This window comes from Panthera leo, chromosome A3, assembly GCF_018350215.1.
Source record: "Panthera leo isolate Ple1 chromosome A3, P.leo_Ple1_pat1.1, whole genome shotgun sequence".
Classification (NCBI taxonomy): domain Eukaryota; kingdom Metazoa; phylum Chordata; class Mammalia; order Carnivora; family Felidae; genus Panthera; species Panthera leo.
This window is the reverse complement of record NC_056681.1, coordinates 56793957-56819424: the sequence shown is the minus strand read 5'-3', so window position 1 is coordinate 56819424 and position 25468 is coordinate 56793957.

Here is a 25468-nt window from a genome sequence, read left to right as displayed (position 1 = left end):
ACATACTCACAGACCCACATGTATACATTTCTCTATGTGTGGGCAAGTTTTCGTGTCTATTTATTTTTTTTTACGTTGCCCCATCGGAATGGTGGTGATGCTTTCTGCTATTAATTTTGCATCATCAAGTTGTTTGTCTCAAGCAGAATTTCTCAAGGTTCTGGGATGATTAAGACTCCTGGCCATCCCTCTGATTTAGTCTATGCTCTGTCAGGTCTCCACATGGACAAAGAATACAGCAAACCAAATCTTCCTCCTGCCTCAACCCTCGGTTCCAGGGAATATTTACATGAGACAGACACAGATGATAAAATATTCTCTCAACTTCCTCTTCGTATTTAAAATAATTAAAGCGACACTAGGTAAGCGTGGCCAGAACCAAAAAAAAAGGGGCTATGTAAAAGTAAATCTATGACCACACACCTCGAGAAGTGGTACACGAGTTTTCGTTTTATTTTTGTTTTATCCATGAGCAAATATTTAATTTCCAGAAGGAGGATGGTGTACGTTAGGGAACTAACAGCGACATAACATTGCTCTCAAATAGCTAATATCTTCTGTTCTCTGGAAAGGGTTATTTTATTTCGCTTTTCCAGAAGATATAGAGATGACTTTTGGGTAGGTAACTCTCGGAAACAAAATAATTCCACATGAGGGCCAACTCGCGGCCACTGCACACATTAATTCAGAGTCTAGTTTCTTACTCAGTTGGAATCTTTCTCATTACCTCATTACTTAATCTCACAATGGCAGCTTGCAAGAGGGAGCCCCCTCCCCGGAAAAGGACATCTTTCAATTTTCACTTAAAACAACAGAACGGATCACGAGTGCGACATTCACAAGGAAATTTCACTGGAGAGGGGGAAACAGCACGCATCTGGCCCTAGGAGCCATTCTTTCAAAGGTTATCGGCAATTATTGCTTTTTCAAAGCCCAGTTTTTCCTGCATTTCAGATGCCAGAATATACTTCATACAGTATTAATAAAGGGTTACACCAGAATTAATGAAAAGGTTCCGTGTTCACATATAATAAATAAGTACCTAATTAAAGGCATGGTTAAGCCAGAAGCACAGATATTGTCTTTTCTATTAATATCTATTATACTTCTTCAGCATTTACTGTGAGCCTCTTCAACTGACTGATGCCTGAAGGGAGAGCTAACAAATCGCTCAGCTGGTGGCTGGCACTGGTCTGGAAGAAAACTCGTAAGGAACACTTTGCAGTTCTTTTAGACCCTCTCCACCAGCTGTCACCAGCTATGGGTGCTGAAAAGATCCTGTCACTTCATCCAAAGGGATTTACTTGGTCAGAAGGAAAATTTAAATACAAAGCATGCAGCTAAGAAGCCAGTGAAAAGGATTATGAGCATACAAGAACACATGTGTATACGACGCTAATACATCCTTAGGAAATTTCAGATCCCCAAAGCCAGGATTACTGCCAGGGGCAGGGTGGTAGGCGAATGCAGGGACCTTTACCACTAAAGTTATTATCTGCCAACCATTCAATTCAACTTTATAGGTCTTTCATCAAGGCCATTAAAAAGAAGAAGAAGAAGAGGAAGAAGAAGAAGAAGAAGAAGAAGAAGAAGAAGAAGAGAAAAGAAAAGAAAAGAAAAGAAAAGAAAAGAAAAGAAAAGAAAAGAAAAACTCCCATCCCTTCAATGGCGAGCTAAGAAAACACATTCAGGTTCTAATATTGTCGGGGATCACCTGCATGCAAAACACCCTGTCGTCTTGTGTACACGGTCTAATTTTCTTACCCTTGTCCAAGTTTACCAATGTGGATGCATCTGGTGGTTTAAGGATGGTAAAGGCAAATCAAAGCTGGAGATGTTTTAGATGCACTAACGCGCTGGACAAGGGACTTAGGGGCACACTGGAAATGAGAGAGGAGGTAGCTGACAGGTCCGTGGCCAGGAGGCTCTGGGAGGCGGTGGAGGGAAGCCGGCATTCTTTGTGGGATGGTAAAAGTAGAGTCCCTGCTGTTTTTGATAGAGTGGGGGAAGGAACTCGATAGACTTGGCGAAGAAAAAGGTCATTTTATTCAAAGGAGCAGAAGAGAGCATGGTTCAAGTGTGAGCACCCAACACTAAAACTGCGTATTTCCGTATCCTGATTGGCAAGGCGGTCATATTAGATTCAGGAAAGCGGCATTGGCTTGGCCAGTGTCTACCTTTCAAAGAAAACTCCGGCCTCTGGACTGTCCTGACGGGACTGCTCCAGGAAAGTGGGAGAGGGGAGCATTATACAGAGCCGGGTACGTAAGGCTCTATCTTGGTGCCATGTCAATGGAGACTCTCACCCGGCATGTGAGTTGCGAGCTTAAGCCTCGTTTGGTCTCAAGACACGTGGTCAAATAATTTTCAAGGGTGCGAGGTGTGGAGGAGAAGCTGGCCCTGCAGGAGTGGTAGGCGGGGTGGGGTGTGGAACACAGGCGTCTAGCAACTTCCCACTCCCGAAGAGAGTAGACGGGGAAAAGAGAAGATCCGAGGTTACAATTGCCCAGGGCAGGTTTTAGGAGAAACTCGTCAGAAGCTCTGATTAGAAGCGTTTGTAAAAAAGGAGCGAGCTGTCCAGAAGTGCAGCACAAGTTGAAAAGGCTGCCTTTAGATGTCACTACAACCTCACTCCTGCATTTCTGAAATGCCCATGAAGGATTAGAACAGTTTGACGCTCGCCCATAGTCACCATAGTCACTTCCAGGAGCTGCTGTATATTATCATCCAAATTTCTTCACAGGGGTTATCACACAGTGGTCCCAGCAAAGCTGATTAGGGAAGAAGCTCGACTCTCCATAACCTGTATGCCAGCTCCAAGCCTCTGCCCACAGTCACCTTATTCACTATGGAGACAGGCCAGGAGCAAGACCATGACCATGACTGCGGAGTAACGTAGCAAATGCAAATGAGATGCGCCCTCCCCCATCTACTGAGAGGGCTATGCCGTGGCTTCCGGTGCACCCAGAGTGATCCGTATTCCTCTCCTTCTCTCTGAGCAGCTTCATTCAATTGCACTCATTTAAAACTCCTAGTCCTCATTTAGCAATATGGCTTTTGTTTTGTTTTTGCTGACATCCCGGGAGAAAAAAATCTGTATCTATAGCCCTACATAATACATTTAAGAAACAGCAAAGGAGCATTTCAAGATGCCTCTAAACCCAAGTGGATAATATTTCTTAAGTTCATAGCAGTTTCCTAGGAAGAAACAGGCCCACAGAAATGTGACCACCTCATCTGAGCCTTATTTTGCCTACTTAAAGCAGGCGTTTCATTCTGTGGCAACGCGACATTTGGGCTTGAATTACTTTTCCACAGGGAGGCATGGCAAATGCTCGCAATTTAAGAGCCATGTATCCAAGAAAGTCCAACTAACTATTAGACCAAAACTAACTCTGATAACTGGCATCCAAACTAGAATCTGGGAAAAACTCAGACAAATCAAATATCCAGTGAAAACATTACCAAATGCTGCACAACGCAACTGCCTATACATTTCTAATCAGTATTCATTTCCTGTCCTTAAAATAAACAGAAAACAGATTTCTCCGTTTTCCCTAAAATCAATCTTTCGCAGTATCTGTCAGTTGCTTTTTCCCAATTAGTATTCTACATTCATTTATTTTCGTTGTAAGTTAATTTTTTTAACATACCTTGGCACGCATGTTTCATTCAATACTTGTAAATGAAATGACAGGCTTAACACTGTGTTCCGTAAGGCCGCCAAACTTGTAACTTTGTTAATGAATTGAGATGAATCAAAGATACCTTATTAATTATTGCTTGGCTGGTAGGTAAAGCTTTGGCTTTTCACCTCACTGGCCTAGAGAACAAGATTGCCTTTGGCCATGTCCAAGGGGCTCATTAAGGCATCTCTGGGGAACGGGAAGAAATTGTTAGTGGAAAGCAATGGTCAGTGCTTCTCCCAGAGACCCAGCAGGGAAAGGAAGCCCTCATCACGGAGAACTAACAAGGCTGCATGTACTACACCTGTAATCAAACTGGCCTCGAAATGCCTGGAGACCACTGTGCTCTCTTTGTGATTTGGGAAGTTATCTGAAAATGCTGAATCCAATCCATAATTGATGCGTGCACGCAATTATAATCCTCCAGATAGCTAAAAAATGTTGCAGTTGCAAGCCTCAAGGAGTGGTAAACTTTAACATGCGTGGCATAAACTAAGATATTTGATATAATAAAAGAGAAAACTATTTTGTTTCCTGCATTGGCAGGAGGAAGGTAATTGAATATATGCCTGTTTTTCTTAATGAGCGTAATTATGTACAGCTTTTTGACGATCGGTAGACTAGGGTATAGGCATGATTGTAGGAAATGTATTTCAAGTCGTTTGTATTCTACATATTTCTACATGTGCCTAACTTCTATCGAACAAAGAGTGGAAAGGTCTCCTCTAAGTGAGGTGAGCCATCAGGCATGGGCATTCTTTTCAAACACAGACATGTGCTCCTGCCAGCCTGGAACGATTGGGATTGGGAATTCTGGCAATGGACTCAGAATCACCAGCTACTTCATTCACTCACTCATTGTATTAAAAATATTTGTTAAACTTTCAAAATGGCAGGTCTCCCAAGATGGTTTCCTAATGAGGCTGCGAAGTCCATGGGCTGATGTGCTGGGTGCACCAAGGCGGTCAGTCAACAGTGTTTATCGATTGCTCACTGTGGGCTGAATGCTAGGCTGGGCCAACCTGCTTGTGCAGCATGAATCGGTATTGGATGTCAATGAAGAGGAAGCCCCGAAATGTCACGGGCACACGGTGCGGGAGCTGCCGTTCTACTGACTAACTTTCTGAACACAACAGAGCAATGACATGGGAGACCAGAGGACAAGGCCCCCTGTGCACCCTGCCACGGATGTATGTTTTCCCTTAAGGCGAAGCCTCCAAAACTTCTTCCTCGAGGTCGGCGGACAATAAATATTCTGAATGGCGATGATGCTCTGAAACAAGGCATCTAGTCACAGGGCCGGCCTTGACATGTTTCTGGTTTATTTGGCCAGACTGGACTTGGTTCTTGATCTTCAAACATCCGTTGTCCTTATAAGGGGAGAACAATGCAGCATAGGGATGAATTCAAGAATCCGAGATGTTCTCATTATTAAGGATTATTTCTAAATATTACATAGGAATCCAAGATTTTCTCATTATTCAAGATCATCTCTAAATATTACACATTTGGTTAAGTTAAAAGTTGGGTAAATTTGTCTTAGAAGTTGAATTCAAAATGAAAACAGGACTCTTAAATTTAGTAAGAGGTCTAAAACAGTCTTATTGGCTAATAGATGTAAGACAATTTTTATTTTTATTTTTTCCTCCTCTCCTTAAAGGTTACTAATCATTTGAAATTAATAGCTAACCATATCAGCTTAGAAAAAATATATAAAGTTTGAATGGATAGGGAAGTTGTATTTATAAACCATGTAGATCTAGCAGATAATTTTTTAAAACCTGTCTTTTGGCCCTGTAATATTTCCCAAGATAGCAAAAAAGAAAAAAGAAAACCTGAGGGAAATTAATTTGACTACTTTTTTTGTTTTTTGTTTTGTAATCTGAGCTTATGGAAAAACTGTTATGGTGAGAGTTAAAACGTATTCAAGCTTTTCGGCTAAAATATGTAGATCTCATTCTATCAGTCTGACAAGATTAATAAAATAATAAAAAAATATTTAGTACATAATTTGGAGATATAAAAACTATTTAAGATAGGACCAATTCTACCCAAAATCAAAATATGAAACACATATGCTTGAGTTAACTTCTGGTCAATATGCATTCGTATAAAAGGAAATTCAGGCTACTTTCTAGAAATTTGCATACACCAGTGATCCTCAGGGCTGTTATTTAAAAAAAAAAAAAATTATGATGCCCGCTAAGGAGTCTCTTTCTGGTATTTCGTTTCTAGTTGTTCCCTTTCCATGACATTTTATTAGCAAAGATACACCGTGTGTTTGGTGATGCAACGTGGCCATTTAGATGGCCCTTAAACCATTATAATATCCAAGATTCTTTTTTCACCCCCAAGAATCAATTTCACCCCCTTGGGGGCGATATTGTCCCTGTTGAGAATGGATGGCCTATGCTAATTCTTATTTCCAGACAGGGTATGGATATGATTTCTGGAACAATCACATCTCTTTTCCCTCTTATCAGGACATCCTCGCTAAGTGATAGAGGAACTTTAAAAAGGTTTTTGAAGGTCCTGGAAGGGAGGATGGTCTGAAAGAAGGTGAGCGTTCACTTGGGGTCATGTGTTCATTGTGCATGTGCCCCCAAGCTCGGAGTCTTCCAAAAGCACCGCTAACTTGAGCGTGCCCCTGCACACGACCGGTACATGGCCGCAATGCTGGACGTTAGACGCCCAGATGAACCCCCAGCCGCCCACCCACCGCCTTCCCAGCTGGTCAGCTGACCTGCGACGCTGCTCTCCCAGTGGTCCCGGTCCTGAAGCCGAGCAGGTGAGGAGCAGCGTGAACGCTTTTGATGTTCCCAGCTCCCACTTGCCACCCAACTTTTTCCCCTTCCAAAACCTCTTAGCAAACTTCAAAGGCCTCCTTGCTTCTTGCCTTAATCCAGTGCACTGAGACCTCTAGTTCAAAGAACTTTCCTTAAACCCTCTTCTTAAACTGCAACCCAAACTTTTTTTTTTTTTTTCTTTCCTTTCCACAAAGTAGCAATTACAGCTTCTTTGCGTGGCGATTGGGCTCGGCCGATCCGCTCCTGCTATTAATTAATCTCACAAAGGGGGCTCATTTCCTGGCATTCAAATTGACAAGAGAGCAGAGAACAGAAAACCCTTTCAAGCCGGTCCAGCTCACCGAGGGGAAGAGGTATCAGAGGGGAGAGCCCCACAGTATTTGAGGTGGAGGGCACATTTGATACCTCCCTGTACATTCTGCTGATTGAATGATTTTTGTTCACGGAGAGCTCTTTACTAATCTTCTACCTGCAAAGGCTTGCACGGAAGGCAGCGCCGCACAAATGTAGCTAAATTTTGACAGAAGATTTGCAGGGGCGGCTTTCCCATCTCAGCCTGGCGAATGCATCTTCTCGAGCATTACACTTCACTTTCAACAGAAAGTGTTCACTTTCCTCCCACAGAAAAGCCCTTGGAAGAGGAGGAGATGAAGAGAGGCAAGAAAGCAACATAACAGACAAGAGATTAAAGCTTTTTATTCAGTATCTCTTTCGTATTCAAATTGTGCTAAGGGCTCCGTGAAAGTTAGAAGCGAGCTTGTTCAGGAGGGCTTCTAAAGTGTGTACATGGATTTCATGGGAATAGAAAAGAAGCCACAGCCTGGGTAATGAAAGAAAGATAAGATGTCCTATATAAAACAACTCAAGAGTGGTTCAATTACTTCAGCAAACCATCAAGGCAGGCTTTGAAGATTTGAGAAAACACTGTTAAAATTTAACAAAAAACTCATGTTGCAGGTTTTGTACCAATAAATGTTTGTGTACTCTGTGAATTGCTTAAGCTATATTCCCCCTACATGAATATTGTTTACTAAACCAATGCATTTTGCTGGTACCAGCTATAGAAAAGGAAGGTCCTCTATCAAAAAAGAAAGAAGAAGAAGAAGAAGAAGAAGAAGAAGAAGAAGAAGAAGAAAGGGGGGAAGAAAGAAAGATAGAAATTACTCTGAATCATTTGTAGTCAGAGCTTAAAAAACAAACAAACAGGTGTCTTTGATTAAAAGAAAATATGTTTGTGAATCAGAGGTCCCTCACTGCAGTTTTAGTTAACATTGGGTGGGTGTGCTTTGACAACAGATTTAGTGCATACAGTGTAACCAAATGTTGTTAGTAAAAGTCCATAATAGAGAAAGGGGCTTTTTTTTTTTTTTTTTTTTTTTTTTTTACATACCTGCATTTGTAAGGTCGCAAATACTTTTGTTAAGCTAAACCAAAAGCCTGTGCTTCTGTATGGAACAAGAGAGGAAACAGCCTCATATACTGTTCAGGAGAAAGCTGAACTAATAGGGCCTCCAAAATTTTTCAAGCTCAAATCACGCTGAGCAGGACATTCTCATCCAATCTGGAGTATAGATGGATTCTTTAAGCAGAAGACAGGTACGTCTTCAAAAATATCCCTTTCTTTTGGTTAGAATGGACAGTTGCCTCATTTGATATTCAACCCCACTGAGATCTTATCTATCATGTGATACTGAATCAACCTTGGACCTCTTTGGGATTTTATTCTTGCATCAACCTTGGACCTCTTTGGGATTTTATTCTTTCTTTTCTTCCTGGTGGCTTCTTTTTCCTGTGCATATATTAACTATTCTTCATATCTCCAATCAGAAATGCAATAAAACTTCAGTTCATGGGGAATTCCTTTAAAGAATGTTCAAAAAGCATTCTAAAGGACTTAAAAAGAGAGTAATGTACCCCCCTCCTCAAAGTTTTGTCTGAAAAATGTAGTAAAAATAAGCTTGAATGCTGATCTTCATATGCAGTACAAAGGGGTGAACACAGAAATTCTGATTTTTGTGATCAAAGGCAGTTTTCAAAAGATGAACTCAAAATTGTCTCATAGCACCTATGAAATATTTTTGGTTCAGTTAGGGCTGGAATTCTGACTCCGACCAAAAGCAACAAATCTCGAGCAATTGAAGTCAATGTTGTAGAATCAGATGTATTGTTCAAGCGTGTGCATTATAGGCATGAACAAATTCAAGTTTTGTGCTGGGCACGATGGGATTAACTTTTAAAAACTTTCCTCAGTGGATAAAATTCTTACCCCGTGTCTCTAAAAGTGACCTACATTTAGTTTTAGGTCTTAAAAAAAAAAAAGTACCTTTCCCCAAAGCACCGCGAAATAGATCAATCACTGTTAACTTAAAAAATAAAGGTAGCAAATTTAATTTAGAAAGGAAAACAGTAGCTTTATGATAAAGATACCCTTGAGTAATTGGACACCTTGGCAACCAGGAAGTCCCTCTGGCCCATGACCCCAGCTGAGTGCCACATAGTGTCGAAGTCACTGGAGTGGGGACAGGTGGTGGTCTGCAGGTGGCGGGGGGCACACAGGTCTGTCTGCGCCGATCTCAGGACCTGTTCCTCTGTGGTTCCACCGTGGCTTGGTGGCTTCACTACTGCCATTGTGTGCTTCCCCTGGCAGAAACCTTAGCCTTCCCAAGTACTCAAAGCCACCTTTGGAGCCTGGCTCCAAAGATAGATGCAGTGTATGCTGGAGGGTCGGGCAGCACAGAGGAACACTTAGCACCTTGTGTTACTGAGATTGTTTTCTGGACAGTGAATGACACACGCTTTACACAGGCCCATCTCCCATGCATGCAAGTGGGTTTCTGGGTCCATGTCGGGAGGGATGGTAAAAAAAAGAGAGAGAGAGAGAGAGAGAGAGATCCAGAAACAGAGACGGAAAGGTAGAAAAGAGAGGCACAGAGCTCAAAAAAGATCCAGAAACAGGAGGAATTCTAAGATTTTTTTTTCTGCATTTTTCTCCCTTTGCAGAGACTCGGTCACTTCTCCAAGATGGGAACCCCCATGTCATGTTGTTTCCATTGTCAGCACCCGTCCTCAACCTTAACTGTGGTTCATAAGAAGACGGATTTGTCAAAAAAGAAATTTCTAAGCGGCACCCAATAAAGATTATGCTCACAGGGTTGGAAGATAGGCTTTTTGATAAGAATAATTACACTTGAAAAATATTTTAGAGAAAAATTGGGCACAGGGTGCTTTACTTTTCTTATAATCATCGTGTGGTCATAATCCCATTGACTTTTAAGTGCGAAACCTTCCTTGCAGCCTTCATACATTATCGTGGGTACATGTTGTGAATGCATTCACGACATCCGGGCCTAAGAATGACATTGCATTTGCCAGTCTCCATGATCAATATTAAACGCTGTCTGAGCAAATCTCCCGTAGTACTCGGTATCCAATACAGGGAGGACTAAATGAAAGAAATGGCTGGGTGGGAGCTGGAAGAAAATCATCCAAAAGCAACTCGAGAAGGTAGGGTAATATATTTTCCCCCTGAGAAATCAAGCTGTAATTAGATTGTACAATGAGTTAAGGAATTCGTAGAATCTGGTGTGCCACAATAAAATAAAATCAGGGTTAAATATTGCTTATCGTAAGCCCATCTTTTCGCTTATGCGTTTAGGGAAAAAGCCCAGGCTTGGAGAACATGGAGGGATAGCGCTCCCAGGGGCCGTATCTCTGAACACCCTGTGTTCTCAGAAGTCACTTTCTCCTCCTGAGAAACATAACCACCTCTTTCTTTTTGTACTGCATGTTATTATTATTATTTTTTTAATGTTTTTGCAAAATTCTTCTGTCTCTTTTGCTGTTTCTCCGTCTCTGTTTCTATCTCTGCGTTGGCCTCGGTCTCTGCCTTTCTGTCTCTGTCTTTGTCTATCTCTGTCTCTCTGTCTCTCTCACATACACACACATACACGCTACTATCTGAGGACAGAAACTGCAGTATAGGTATTTTTGCCCCTTAAATTACTTTAAGACAATTTTAAATATTTATTGATTTTTGACAGAGAGAGAGAGATGGAGCATAACCAGGGGAGGAGCAGAGAGAGAGGGAGACTCAGAATCCGAAGCGGGCTCCAGGCTCTGAGCTGTCAGCACAGAGACCGGCACAGGGCTCGAACCCACGATCCGTGAAATCATGACCTGAGCTGAAGTTGGATACTTAACTGACTGAGCCACCCAGGTGCCCTTGCCCGTTAAATTTTAATTTTCTTCCTAGTTAGACTTAAATGGACCTAAATCTGTCCAAATATTATTAAGAGAACCAAAAGAGCAATGATATATAATATTTCAACCTGTCAGACATTTCCCCACAAATATAGAAGGATTCATATCTGAGACACTTTTATCCTATCACTGAAGAAATAAGTGATATCCTGAGTCATTTTTAAAGGAAATCTCTAACTTCATTGTTAATAAGAAGTGTGTTTTAAAAACTGAGGTGATCTAGTCTCTGACCACTGAGTCCTTAGAGTAGCCAATACCTTTTTTCAAAGTACCACTAATATGTTTAAATCAACAGAAAATGTTGGGGTGCCTGGGTGGCTCAGTTGGTTGAGTGTCTGACTTTTGGTCAGGTTATGATGTCGTGGTTCCTGGGTTCGAGCCTTGCGTCAGGCTCTGTGCTGTCAGCGTGGAGCTTGGAGCCTGCTTCAGATTCTATGTCTCCCTCTCTCTCTGACCCTCCCCCACTCATGTTCCGTCTGTCTGTCTCTCTCTCTCAAAAATAAACATTAAACAAATTTTTTTAATTAAGAAAAATAAATCAACATAAAGTGTAGAAATCCCTGATTTTTCTTAGATTCACATGGATATATTATAGACAAAAAGAAGACAGTAAAAGAAGGATGCAGGATAAATTTTTCTCCTAAAACCAAAAATAATTAAATTTTATTCTTTTCTTAAATAAGCAGCTGTTATGACAAAAAATTGCGAAAGACTTTTCTGTGTAGGTATTAAAGAGATTTCCATGCTTCTGAGTGTGAAGTAAAGAAAAAAAAAAACAGTACTAAGACATCATAATGGCTACCAGGAGATCATCAGATCACAGGCATACAATCTTTTTATTCATTGTTAGGAAAGCCATAGTTTTTCAAAGTCAGAATCGTAGTAGTCAAGTTTGTTAAAACAAGGCTCACTCTGAAGGATTCCTACTATCTCCAGGACTGACAAAGGGGGTTTCCTCAAGGGAACCTAAGCCCTTTGCGATTGTTAAAAGAACATTCTACAGCAAGTGTCTTGAAATTTTTGTGCTTAATTTTTTGACGAATCCTGATTCAGCTTGATTACATCCTTATAAGCTTGGAGGAAATTTATTTTTTTATTGGGAAGTCTTGCTGAATAGTCTCTAAAACACATGTCACCACGTCCTCTAATATGAGGGGACATTTGTCCTTTCTATTGTGAACCTGAGGATTAGGCTGGAAGTAAAATTTTCTTGTTAAAATACAGTCACGACGTAAAGATCACCAGGAAAGTAAACTCAGAGTAAACTCAAAGTAAACTCAACCCTGAGCAAGCATTTACCACCAAAGGTACTAGAAGCCCTTCCCACCACCACTCCTTCTAGAACGTGAGCATTGAGTAGGCAGAGGGTCCATCTTCCCACCACAGATTACCCAGAGAGCGGAAAAGAATACTTAGTCTTAGCAAATGCTCAATAATTATTTGATATGTAAAGTCAAAAGATAGATGCTTCTGGTTTAGCTCATGTGACTGATTTCATCAAGTGAAGCCAACATGGCTTATTTTATCTCCTTTCCAGGTGACTTCACTAGCCGGAGTGGTTTAATTTCCTCAAGGAGATACTAACTTCAGGAATAACAGGAATAACTCAATGATTTCTTATCCCCTCACCTGGCTATGGAAGCCCATCATGGCTAATGCGTTCTTCTTGCTGAGGACATAGTATTCTGAAAGAGTCTCTTTGAGTCTGAAAGGTTCTAGAACTTCACTTCAAGTCATAGTGTTTTCCTGCCTTAGAGGTAACTCACAGAAATGATCCATGTTTGACAGGTGAATAAAAGCACACTGCGCTTCTCATACCCATGGTACTGCAGAGAGAGATTTTGAATCCCGCCCATATGTAAATGGCAAGTTGACACCCACTTCCTGAAGCAATGGATGTCTTAAGCACAGGCACACACAAAGATATTGGTGAATCATGGCCTACCCTCGAGATATGTCATGGGTGGGGCACAGGAATACCCAAACAACTACGCTCAGAAATCTGATTTTCCAGTAATACAGGAGAGTAACGGAGCTCACAAATCTATGTTAGAACTAGAGTATTTTATGCTAAGCGAAATTAAGTCAGAGAGAGACAGGTATGTATGATTTCACTCATCTGTGGAATTCGAGGAACACAACAGATGACCATAGGGGAAGGGAAGGAAAAATAAGATAAAAACAGAGAGGGAGGGAAACCGTAAGAGACTCTTAAATACAGAGGACAAACTGAGGGTTACTGGAGGGGTGGTGGGTGGGGGATGGGTTAAATGGGTGATGGGCAACAAGGAGGGTGCTTATTGGGATGAGCGCTGGGTGCTCACGTAAGAGTGCTGGGTCGTATGTAAGAGATGTATCACTAGGTTCTACTCCTGAAGCCAAGACTACATTAATTTGAATTTAACTAACTTGACTAATTTGAATTTAAATACAAAAAAGGAAAAGAAAAGAAAAGAAAAAGAAAGACACAAGAAAGAAAAAAGAAATCTATGTCAGATCTCTCACATATGACAATAAAGTTTTAGTGCCCAGATATCCCAATGTATGCTGTGTTCTCTTTCATTTGCACTGCAATCATGGAAGGAAACAAAAGGAAAATGCTAAATAAAAAAATCTAACCCATATACAAAGGTTTTGTGTAGATTAAGATTCAGTTTGATCAGTTAAAAAATAAAAATTTAATGCTGTAAGGTAGAAAATGACACTCTTTCAATGTATTCTTGCCATGACTTATTTGAAGGAAGCAAAAAGTTGCCTTAAAAGAATCTTTACCTATTCACTCTGTGTCATCCTAGTATAGACACAGCTTTTATAGACAGTCTTTTGCATTTATTTTTATTTGTTTTAAAGATTTTATTTTATTTTATTTTATTTTATTTTATTTTATTTTATTTTATTCTTTAAGTTTATTTATTCTGAGATAGAGAGAAAGAGAGGGGGGATGCAGAGAGAGAAGAGAGAGAATCCCAAGCAGGCTCTGCATTATTAGCCTGGAGCCCGATTTGGGGCTCAAACCCACGAACCATGAGATCATGACCGGAGCTGAAGCCAAGAGTCAGACGCCTAAGCAACTGAGCCACCCAGGCGCCCCTTTTTAAGATTTTATTTTTAAGTAATTTCTGTACCCAACATGGGGCTCGAACTCACAACCCTGAGATCAAGAGGTGTGTGCTCCATCCATTGAACCAGCCAGGCACCCCAACAGTTGAGATGAGCAATGGGTGTTATAGGTAAGTGATGAATCGCTGAATTCTATTCCTGAAATCTTCATTACACTATGTGTTAACTAACTGGGATTTAAATTTAAAAAAATTAAAATAAAAAGTAAACAAATGCAAGAAGACTTACAGTAATCACAATGATTAACGTCAGATTAATGATACCAAAAATCATTTTTTTAATATATTAAATTTAATTCATCTAAATGTTACGAAGTTTCCGTAACTAACCAAGTTTTTTATATTTTTGGCATTTTGCAAACTGTCGAATACATTTTAGTTAACCCTTTCTAACAATATCCTTATTAAACGGAAACCTCATGTTATGATTTCCTGTGTCACAAAAGATACAGGCAAATTACAAAATGAAAATTTTTCCAGTGAAAGGTTTCTGTGTAATTTCAACCACCACTTTTAAAATAGAGATCTGCATGGATCGTTGTTCAGCTTCTACGTCGTTATAGATAATTCCGGTTCAGCAAAAGTGAACCCCGCAAATTTAAAAGGGGGTGTATTTCAAGGTGTTTACCAAAGGCAACTGGAAAGAAAATAAAATGTTTAGTTCCTCAATACGTTAGTAAAAGGTATCATGTCACTACCGAAGCACTTATTCATCTGTGTGCCTTTCAGCAAATAACAAAGGGAATTGTGTCTCCGTATGATGCCAGTTGTGTGCTGTAGGTTTAAAGTGTGAGGTGTGGTGATCTAAGGGTTTATGGCTTTTCACTTGTTATCATACCATTTCCCTCTTCCTCCGTAAGATTTCCCATCAGTGCACAAAGTCCTCGGCTCCTCTTTTCATTGTTTTTAAAAGTCACGTATGGATTGAAAAGTTACTCCATTTCCAGAATAGGCGTTGGCACTTAATTAAGTTTGATTTAACAGGGGCTCTGTGATTGTGTTTGGTGGTTAAAGGACACCAAAGACTGATTTTACAGCTGGTATGCTGCAATTAATACTATTATTTATTACTCAAGAAACATGTTTTTGTCATATATATGTCTTGGGAGAAAATGGCTGCTGTTACACAGTATTATGATTTACAAGGTAGTATAATTCCAACATAAACATGTAAGTTCCTTAAGTTGGTAAATGGTAGTTTTTATTTTCTGGAAACTCTAACATACTTGGTTTTGGAGAGAATATTTAGTGACTTAAATATTTGGAAATGTCCACTGAGTAAGGAGAGCTCAGTCCTGGTGTGGGTATTTTATGAGGTATGGTAGCTGGGGGAGGGGGAAAGCAAGAAAGAAAAGGGATAGATAGAGAGGAGTGACAAATAACATGAAAAGAAAGTAGATGGGCAGAAAATGATTCAACCGTAGGATCTAGCACAGTCTGGGGCTGACACTGGGGATAGGCCGTAATTCCTTGGAAGGATCGCCTTTTTGGTTTGGATGTATCCCTCAGGCCTATAATCCAAAAGCAAAGTAAGATTCAGGGTAGAGGCCATCCTGACCTCCAATTGGCTGCTTGTGGAGGTAAAGAGGGTTATCAGGGCACATGTGTGCCCCTCAACTCCCTAAATCCCCCAAGTGTGGATGTTTGTTTCTTACCCTCTATAGTCTATGGACCTGATTTTTAATGTGCGTGTTTGGAAAATATGCAAAATATATGTTGTCTATAGAGTTAAAATACTCACTTTGCAGTATTTGTGAGTCTTGTAATTTAGAGGTTACTCAAGATTCCTAGTTCACTTTATAGATCATATCTTGCTGTTTAGTGAGAGGAGATTAAATGATCACGCAGTATTGAAGATGAGCAAAGAAGAGAGCCTGTTGATCAAGAAAGGTCCAAGAGTAGAAATAGCCAAAAGACGGGGCTGGGGACTGAGACATACCTGGACACACAGAGAAGACTTCAAACTAGCCAGTCATGATGAAGTCAAAAGCAAGCAAAATACATCCAACCTTCTGCCTAAAGTTGTGCATATAAATAAAACCTTGGTTGATTGCCCAATTCCCTTCTGCCCCCTTTTGCAACCAGTTCGAAGTGAGCTAATTGAAACAAAACATTTTGCTTGCTAAACATGGAAGTCTATTGTACTTTCTGATAATTTTGTGAGGTATATCTTCTTTCTCAAATACTTTGACTCTTTTCTAATAATTAATCACCTCATCTTTGATTTATGAAGAACTTTGTTTTCTAAAGAAGTATGGATACCTTTTAAAACCTAATAAACTAATACCCCAGTAAAACAAAAAGCCAATTTCATCCTTCATTTTTTCTGAAAAGTAGGTATAGTTTCGGTGAAATAGAAGAAATAAATAACATTACATAATGACAAAAAGAACTATAGAAGCAATTTTAGAAATGCGTAAGAATAGCTAAAGAGAAAGAAAGGTAACTCCTTTACTCTAATTTAAAGAAATAGGAATTTGATCATAGATTTAAAATTATCTCACACTTTTTCTTTATTTTATTTTTTTTAATATGTTGCACTCAACTTGGAACTCAATGGAAAGGTCAGGCTTGAATATATAAATTTGGGACTTGTAATTTAAAATCATATAAGGGATAAGATTACCAAGGATCAGAAAGTAAAGATTGGAGACCAGGGTCAACTTCAAGGAAGCCCTAGGCAGTGCTTTCATTTAGAGGTCAAGCAGAAGATGGTAACAACCAAGGAAGACTGAAAAAGAGCAGTTACTGAGGTAGAAGGAAAACCAAGATGGCATCCTGGATACCAAGAGAAAAGTATATTTCAAGAAGGAGAGATTAAGATGGCCAACATAACTCCCATTCTACATGCTTTGTTACAGTGTGGCCTTGTTACTTCTTCATTAAGAAGCAAGCCATATATCTATACCATCTATCTATATCTATATCTATATCTATATCTATATCTATATCTATATCTATATCTATATCTATCTATATATCTATATATCTATCTGTCTATCTATATCTATATCTATATCTATATCTATATCTATCATCTATATCTATCTGTATCTATTTTTAAATGATACTTCTTATTCTTGACATATATATGTATACATATAAAACACTCTTTAGGGGCACCTGGGTGGCTCAGTTGGTTAAGTGCTGACTTCAGCTCAGGTCATGATCTCACTGTGGGTTCGAGCCCTGCATTGGGTTCTGTGCTAAAAGCTCGGAGCCTGGAGCCTGTTTCAGATTCTGTGTCTCCTTCTCCCTCTCCCACTTCCCTGCTCATCTCTCTCTGTCTCTCAAAATAAATAAATGTTAAAAAAAAGCTCTTTAAATGGTGTTTGATTCTTGATCATTTGATATCATTCATCATCAAAATTTTATTAAAGTATTTACACACAGACAATTCAAAAGTGTACTTCCTTAAGTATCTTAGGAATCCAAAAACGCTTTGTGCAAGAAGGCAAAGCACTTTTCCAGATCATTTTGGAGTTTACTTGTATTCTTTTTACATCTCAATAGGTTGCATATTATTATGAGATCAGCAAAGTCCCCAGATGGAACTGTGTTTGAACATTGTTGAGCATGGGATATTGTGCGTTTTTCCAATGGACTCCAATTATGGAAACACCTGCACTGTATAAATTTGTGCTGACCCACTGTGAAATTATGTTGTGTTCAATAGGCCTTAAAATTTCTCATTTCTCACCTGTGGGTGAGGTGTTCTAGTTGCTATCGACTATAGTATGACTCACTTGTATTGAAGAAGATAAGCCATAGGAATCTATTTAAAATATTTTGTATTATTTATCCCACAATATAAGTTCTTACTTAAATGTGTTCTGTCATTTAAACTTACTGATTGCATTTTGTAGATCTAACATAAAATCATGCCAAAATATGTAAAGAGACAAATATTTCCATTTTCATAGGCTTAGAAATTATAGGCCATTATTTGGAAATAGAGGTTAAAAGTCAAACAGTTCAAAATGCTTCCGTTATTTTTGATTCACATTTCTGTTACACAGGCAAAACATATGATATCAAAGTAACCAACCAGGGCTAAGTGAACGCAACAAAAATTCTGGGTAAAAATAATTTATGGGGCACTTGGGTGGCTCAGTCGGTTAAGCACTGGACTTCGGTTTAGGTCATGATCTCGGGGTTCGTGAGTCCGAGCCCTGCTTCTGGCTCTGTGCTGACAGCTCCGACTCTGGAGCCTGCTTCAGATTCTGTGTCTCCCTCTCTCTCAAAAATAAGTAAAAATTAAAAAAAAATTAAAAGAAGATAATGCATGATCTTGGTATATGATCTTCTGTATGAAAATACTGAGCATTGGTACATTTGAGAGCATGATGATAATAAGCTGAATTTTCCCATTTTATCCTGATGTTTGGAACGAAGTTGTTACATCCAGATATTTTAGATTGCAAAGAAATGTAGTATTACAGCTTTCATTATTAAAATTGAAATAGATTTCCTTCCATTTCAATACGAAAACCTGTGTCAGTGCCATGTACATAACAACCCTGTGATGAGAAGTCAAGATCCAGGGTTTTATTAGGTGGCAAATGCACCAAATGGATGTGTACCAGAAATCTCTGTGGTGTGTCTGTCATCTTTAACCCGTAATCACTTCCAGAAACACATCCTGTTGGCTTCAGTTTTCTATCTCGAATAAAAGAGTATTCTGGAGATAGCAATTGTTGATTGAAAGAAGGTTTCCTACTTAGGTGTGGCTTGGAAATGGAATAATAATTTCTCATTGTAGATCATCAGCTTAGACTTAATTTCTCCACACTGGGATTATTCCTGGATCTCATGCACCTGCAGATAGTAAACCATATGCTGTATTCTGCTAGGTCGTTCAGACCACGCGCGGCTCCTTGTTACGACAAGCATAAATCAGTGTGAAACTCACAGACTATAACTTATATTCAATTTATTACTATAGACACATTTATTGGGATAGAATTTTTACAGTCTCATAATACTCTGAGAAGCTCACCATAAACTATTAACGAGAGAGGAACACTATTAATAATGAACATCTCAGAGCAGTAATGTTCAGAAAGTTTTTGACCCTGAGAATGGAATTAGTTAAAATGGGTTTGGGATAATAAACATATACCCTTAATCTGCTAAAATACCTGAAAAGAAATGTACCAACCTGATATTATCGTTTTGGAAACATAAAATTGCATTAAGAATTTTGTAAAGTATCAAGGCTCTTAAATATTGATTTCCTTGTGTTGTATTACAAAATATTTATTCTCGTTCCCATTTGGCACATGCGAAACCACTCCTGATCTTTCGCCATCATTCTGGGGTGGTTTGATAGTTTAACAACAGTCTTAGAGACAAAATTTTATTAATGCATCCTTTAATTTAGATCACCTAGCTTCCATGATTTTTAAAGTATTAACTTTTAATTGATATTCTTTCAGTAGTATTTTTTAAAAATATTGACCACATCAGTTAAGTGTATTATCACTGAAGTGTCACAGGGTATTGAAACCTTAATAAAAGTGACTTAATTAACTTGTCAGCCTTTATCAACTGCTGAGTAAATAGATAAGCCCCATTTCAGTGGCTGTTTTTTGTTTTTTGTTTTTTTTTCATTTTGCTTTATGCTGATTCTGGCTGCCTATATTACACTCATCTTTACAGGTCTCTTCATTGATCCGTCACCCATGAACCCAGCTGACACTGCCTTTCCTCCTATAATAGGAGTGTGTCCGGGCAGGTCTATGCACACACATACCTTCATAACATAACATATCACAGACTTTCAATGTTTCTCTGCTGTTTCTCTGATGCAGTTTGAACTGCATGAAATTGCCAACATTTGTTTTGACTTACAAAGAAGGTACAGTTTTGAGGTCTATGTAACTCCATACTTACACCCATTTTTCTTTATAATTGGGCACGAGAAAGACATCTTACTTTGATTTTCCATAGTCAAACCATCCTCCCGACGCCTGAGGTCTGGCCAAGCGACACAGAAAGTAGGACGTGGAAGTTCACATACACACATCCCACTCCGTCTCTTACTCATTTGTGTGTATTGTCTAGGTTTTTTTTTTTTCTCCTTTTGAGTTTATGCAGGCAGGCATATACATACTGTGCCCATGTTCGCACATGTACACACACGCACACATACACGAATGTACACATATGTCATAACAGTAAGATCATGAGAAGAATGTGTTCACATCACTTCATTGACCTGTTTGGGAAAAGACTGAAGGTGAGTAGAACTAACCAGCAATTGGAGAGAAGCAGCAGAAAACTGGGGTAGGGGTCTGGGTAACCATATCTCCATAGGATAGGATATCTCCATATCCTAAAGTGACACAGTGGAAACGAAAAGGAGTTTGGGGGTCCGCTCAGAACTTTCCCAGGACTTTTTCCACTTCTTGCTGTTGCTTTCCTAAGCCAAGACTGTTGATGCTTCATATAGTAGTTTCCTATTCCTGCTGTAACAAATCACCTTAAACTTAGGGGCTTAAACCAACACAGACGTAATCTCTTGCAGTTCTAGAGGTTGAAAGTCTGAAATGGATCGCTCTGGGCTGATATCAAGGTATTGGCAGAGCTGTGTTCCATCTGGAGGATCTAGGGAAGAATGTGAGGATGTGTGTCTTTGCCTTTGTCAGGCTGCACACATTCCTTGGCTTGTGGCTCCTTCTTCCACATCAAAACCCACAGTGAACTTTCTCCCTGACTGATTGCTCTGTCCCCCTCTTGCATTTATTAGGACGCTTATGACGACTTTGGGTCCACCTACATAGTCAGGGATACCCTCCTCAAGTTCAACTGATTAGCAACCTTAATTCCCTTTGCAACCCTATTCCCTATTATTGTGCAACTTTACATATTCACAGGATCTGGGGATGAGAATGTAGATATCTTTAATGGGCTATTATTTTGCCTGTCACATGTCAATATACAGATTTAGGTGAGAGCACATAATTATTTGCTTGCTTTCTGTAGAGGTCTCTTAAAATGCAAAGTCAAATCGTATGATTCCTCTGCTCAAAATCCTCCAGTAGTTTCCAACTTCTCTCTGAGATAATAACCGATTACTTAAAACGGGTTCCAAAGCTCTTTGGGATTTGTCCTCCAGTTAATGCTGTATCTTCTAGCATTCTCCCTGTTCCTTCCACTGCTCTAGCCTCACCTGACTCCAGGCTGTTTCTCAACACAGCAGGAAGCTTCTTGCCTCAGGGCCTTTGCACTTGCTGTTTCCTCTGCCTGAACCACACTTTCCCCTGATATGTATGCAGTCATTTAATCCTTTACTCAAATGCTGACATCTCTGTGAGACCTTCTGTGGAGCTATCCTAACTAACTTGGCAGTGGCCCTGCCCTCACTGTTTCCTGCTGTATGTTTTTTTTTCCCATGACACTCATTAGTATGTATCATTTTACTCATTTCCCTTCTTCAACATCTGCCTTTGCCCACAAGAGCATTAGCTCCATGAGGGCAGAGACCGTTGTCTCTTTTGTTCACAATTATGTATATTTCCAACACCTTGAATAGCAGATGCTCACTAGACATTTAATTCATGTCCTGTGGCATATGTTTCTTAGATGTCCTCTGACATGTTTAAGTCTGAGGTACATGCATGATCATCTCCATAATCCCTGCGTATTGAAACTTACATCTAATTATTTATGTACTATAAATAGCAGTGCCAAAAATTCAACATTCAGAAATAGTCAACATATGTTTATTGAGAATTACTATGTAAGGCATTATATTTGACATATTCTACTTCGGTTAATCTTATTTTCTAAGTTTATTTATTTATTTTGAGAGAGAGAGAAAGAGAAAAAAAGAGAGTGGGGGAGGGGCAGAGAGAGCCAGAGAGAGAGAATCCCAAGGCTCTGTCGGTGCAGAGCCCCATGCAGGGCTTGAACTCATGAACTGTGAGATCGTGACCTAAACCGAGATCAGGAGTCAGACCTTAACTGAACCATGTGGGCACCCCAGTCAATCCAATTTTTTACATTACCACGTGCCATGGCATTTACACATGCCGAGTTTCTAAGTATCGCTTTGGGAAGCGTTTGTGGCACATACAAGTTTGTGTGTGCGTACGCGTGTGAAAGAGAAACAGAGATAGATTGCGTTTATTTCTCACGGTGTGGGTTGTCCAAACTTTAAAAGAGGCTGCCATAGGGGCAGGGCCAGGATGGGGCAGTACAAAAGGGTGTAGACAGGAAATAATATGGTGGTCTTAACATGAACAGAATTCCCATCGAAAACATGGTGTATTAAGAGATGGATGTCAATTTTTCAATTGGGCAAAATTACCTCTTATAGCAAGATCATGCTTCAATGTGTACATGTAATAACCCCCTCCCCTAATTAGTAACTAATTACACTAGTGCTGTAACTTCTATTGGAAAACTATCTGTGATCCTAGAACCACGGAAAACACCAGAAACATCTGATCACGTATGAGCTATCGTTTTTAAAAATAATTGTCAATAAAGCTAACCTTTAAAGTTTGCTATTCTGGTTTCTTTAACTATGTTCATGAATGGACTTTTTTGTGATACAAAATTTGAATTCTTCACACTCTAAGAGACTGACAACATTTAAATTCATCCTTTTTCTCAAATCTATGCAGATACCCATAAGATATTCCAACACTAGATCAAATACGTTTTTTTCGGAGCTCTAATAAAGCAAAATAAAGTAGGCATTGATGTATGGATATGATCGTACCGTAACTGGAATACTATACCCAATTTTCCTCTGGGTATAGAAATAGTGTTCCCTAACACAGCAATTTGACTGACACAATGTCAAATTGTTGTAGAGTATGGCTTTTATTTTGCTCTATTACTGGTAGAATTAACAATATTTTTGATAAATAATGCAACTATTGATTTTCATTATATTCTCTGTTGTATCATTTTCAGTCTGACATTGGGGCAGAGATTTATTTTGAGGTAGCTTATAGTTGTTGACTTGAATTGCTAATGAAAATACCAAGAAAATAAAAACGTGATATTAAAGCCTAAGGTAGTCAATCTGCCAGGCAATCAACAATCAACTGAACCCACTCTTCCAGGCACGGTGTCTTACAGACTGAGATCCACACTTCAACTCAACAGAGTCAGGTTCCCTCGAAGAACTTCCGTTTAATTGGAGGAAAGGCAGACAATACAATGAAAAGGTGATCGATAAAAATGGCAATAGGAAGTATAATAGATTCTACTGGTGAAGAAGCTGAAGCAGAGTAAATGTGGGAGAACGCCCGGAGTTGCAGGGGCTACAGTGATTGAGGAAAGCCTCTGGGAATGGTGGGCATTAGACATTTTGGAAGTCAATTTTGTCAAACACTGTGTCATTAGAAGGATAAGGTGAGATACTGTAAGTGATTGTGTGGAAATCTATCTCAACCAATGGAACAGGTTGGGATACTCGAGGAATGGCATTCTAATGTTGGGGAGGGTGTTTTAGTTGGATGTTTCAGATTCAACATGGATGTTATGTACATGGCATTTCTCCCTTTTTATACTCCCAATGGACTTTGTATCTTTATTATAGCCATTGGGGTAGTCAGCACAGAGCGATTTTACACTTCTGTCTCTTTCACTAGAATGGAGCTCCTGGAGGGCAGGGAACCACATGGGGCCTATCACGCTCCCCAATGTGCAGTGTCTGTGCTCCTCAAATATATACCATTTGGGAACATTTTCTGTTAAGTGTTGATACAAGCATTTCATTTCTTTTTTTTTCTTCAATTTTTTTATTTATTTTCTTTGAGAGACAGGGTGAGAGCATGAGTGGGGGAGGGACAGAGGGAGAGAGAGAGAGAGAGAGAGAGAGAGAGAAAGAATCTCAAGCAGTCTCCACGTTCAGCGTGGAGCCTGATGCAGGGCTCCCCTAGGGGCCCTGGGATCATAACCTAAGCCGAAATCAAGAGTCGGACACTCAACTGCCTGAGCCACCCAGGCCCCCCACTCACAAATATTTCTTTAATGTAAGTATTGTTTCACTTTTTGGAGGATTTGAAGTTACTGAATTCTGGTCTTGGAATCTGTTTTATGTTGATCAGTTTTGATGAAACAAGAAAACAAGGTAGAAGATTGACTTAGGTAAAATAATCCACGATAGAAAAACCACTAGAAATACTTTTTGAGGGGAGACTGGGTGTCCAACTTCGGCTCAGGTCACAATCTCGTGGTTCATGGGTTCGAGCCCAGTGTCGGGTTCTGTGCTGACAGCTCAGAGCCTGGAGCCTGCTTCAGATTCTGTGTCTCCCTCCCTCTCTACCCCTCCCCAACTTGTGCTCTGTCTCTCCTTCTCTCTCAAAATAAACATTTAAAAAAAAAAAGAAAGAAATACCTTTTGCAGTGGAGAATAATGGATCTTGTGTTTTAAATCATTTCATGTATGGTAACTGCATAGAAGAGCACACATTTCCTTAGCATTCTATGTTCAAAACCAGAAGCAGTTGGAAAATCTGCCACAGATTTTATTTTATTTTTTGAATTCCCATTTGAGTGCACCACAATGGATAAAGGAGGAGCGAGCAGTCTGACATGCTATTTATCCAGCTATAAAATTATCATAATTAGAGAAAGCGAGATATTTTGGTATTTAAAAGACCTTATTAGTTCTTTGAATAATATTTATAAACAAATATTTGCATTTAAAATATATATAATTATATGAAGCATAATCGAAGAAACTAGTTTTAGGGTTGTAAATTAATGGTTATTTATAGTTGCCATGAAATTGATAGGGATTTTAGATATTAAAAAAGGTGTCTGTTTATATATGAGTCATATTCACTCCCTTGGGGGCATGAGAGATATTTAAGGCTTCTCACAGATGTTTCAAGATCAATTTGTGTAGAGTGTGAAGAACCAGTGACATATATATGAACTATATGGAAGGTGAATTCATTTTTATACCTCAAAAATGAATCCATGAACAATACGGCAAATAGTAAAGGAGATATTCTGTATTTGCATATCACAATCCAGCTGTGACTATACAGCATTCATGAATGTCTGTCATGGTTGAATTTAGTCTGTTTGTAAAGATGCTGTCCATCATAGTGGCACATGGATGTCTCGGTGTGTTAAGCATCAGATTTCTGCTCAGGTCATGGTCTCGTGTTTCAGGAGTTCGAACACCACATTAGGCTCTGCAATGACAGTGTGGAGCCTGCTTGGGATTCTCTGTCTTTCTCTTTCTCTGCTTCTCCCCTACTTATGCTCCCTCTCTCTCTCTCTCTCTCTCTCTTTCTCTCTCTTTCTCTCTCCTTTGAATAAATAAAAAAAAAAAACTTTAAAAAAAAGGTGCTGTCCATCATTAATCTATAAACCTTGATATTAAAACAAACCACAAGTTCTGCAGGTAAAGATTTTCAGCATTGCATATTACAGAATTTTCTTATAATTGTACACCCGATTTTTAAAAGGATCATACTTTACTTTGAGGGCAGTTTTCAGATTACAGAAAAATTGAGCAACAAGGATGGAGTTCCCATCCTCCCCTCTCCATCTTGCACATGGTTCCCCCTATTATTAACATCTTGGATAAATGTGGCCCATTTGCTACAATTGATGAAGC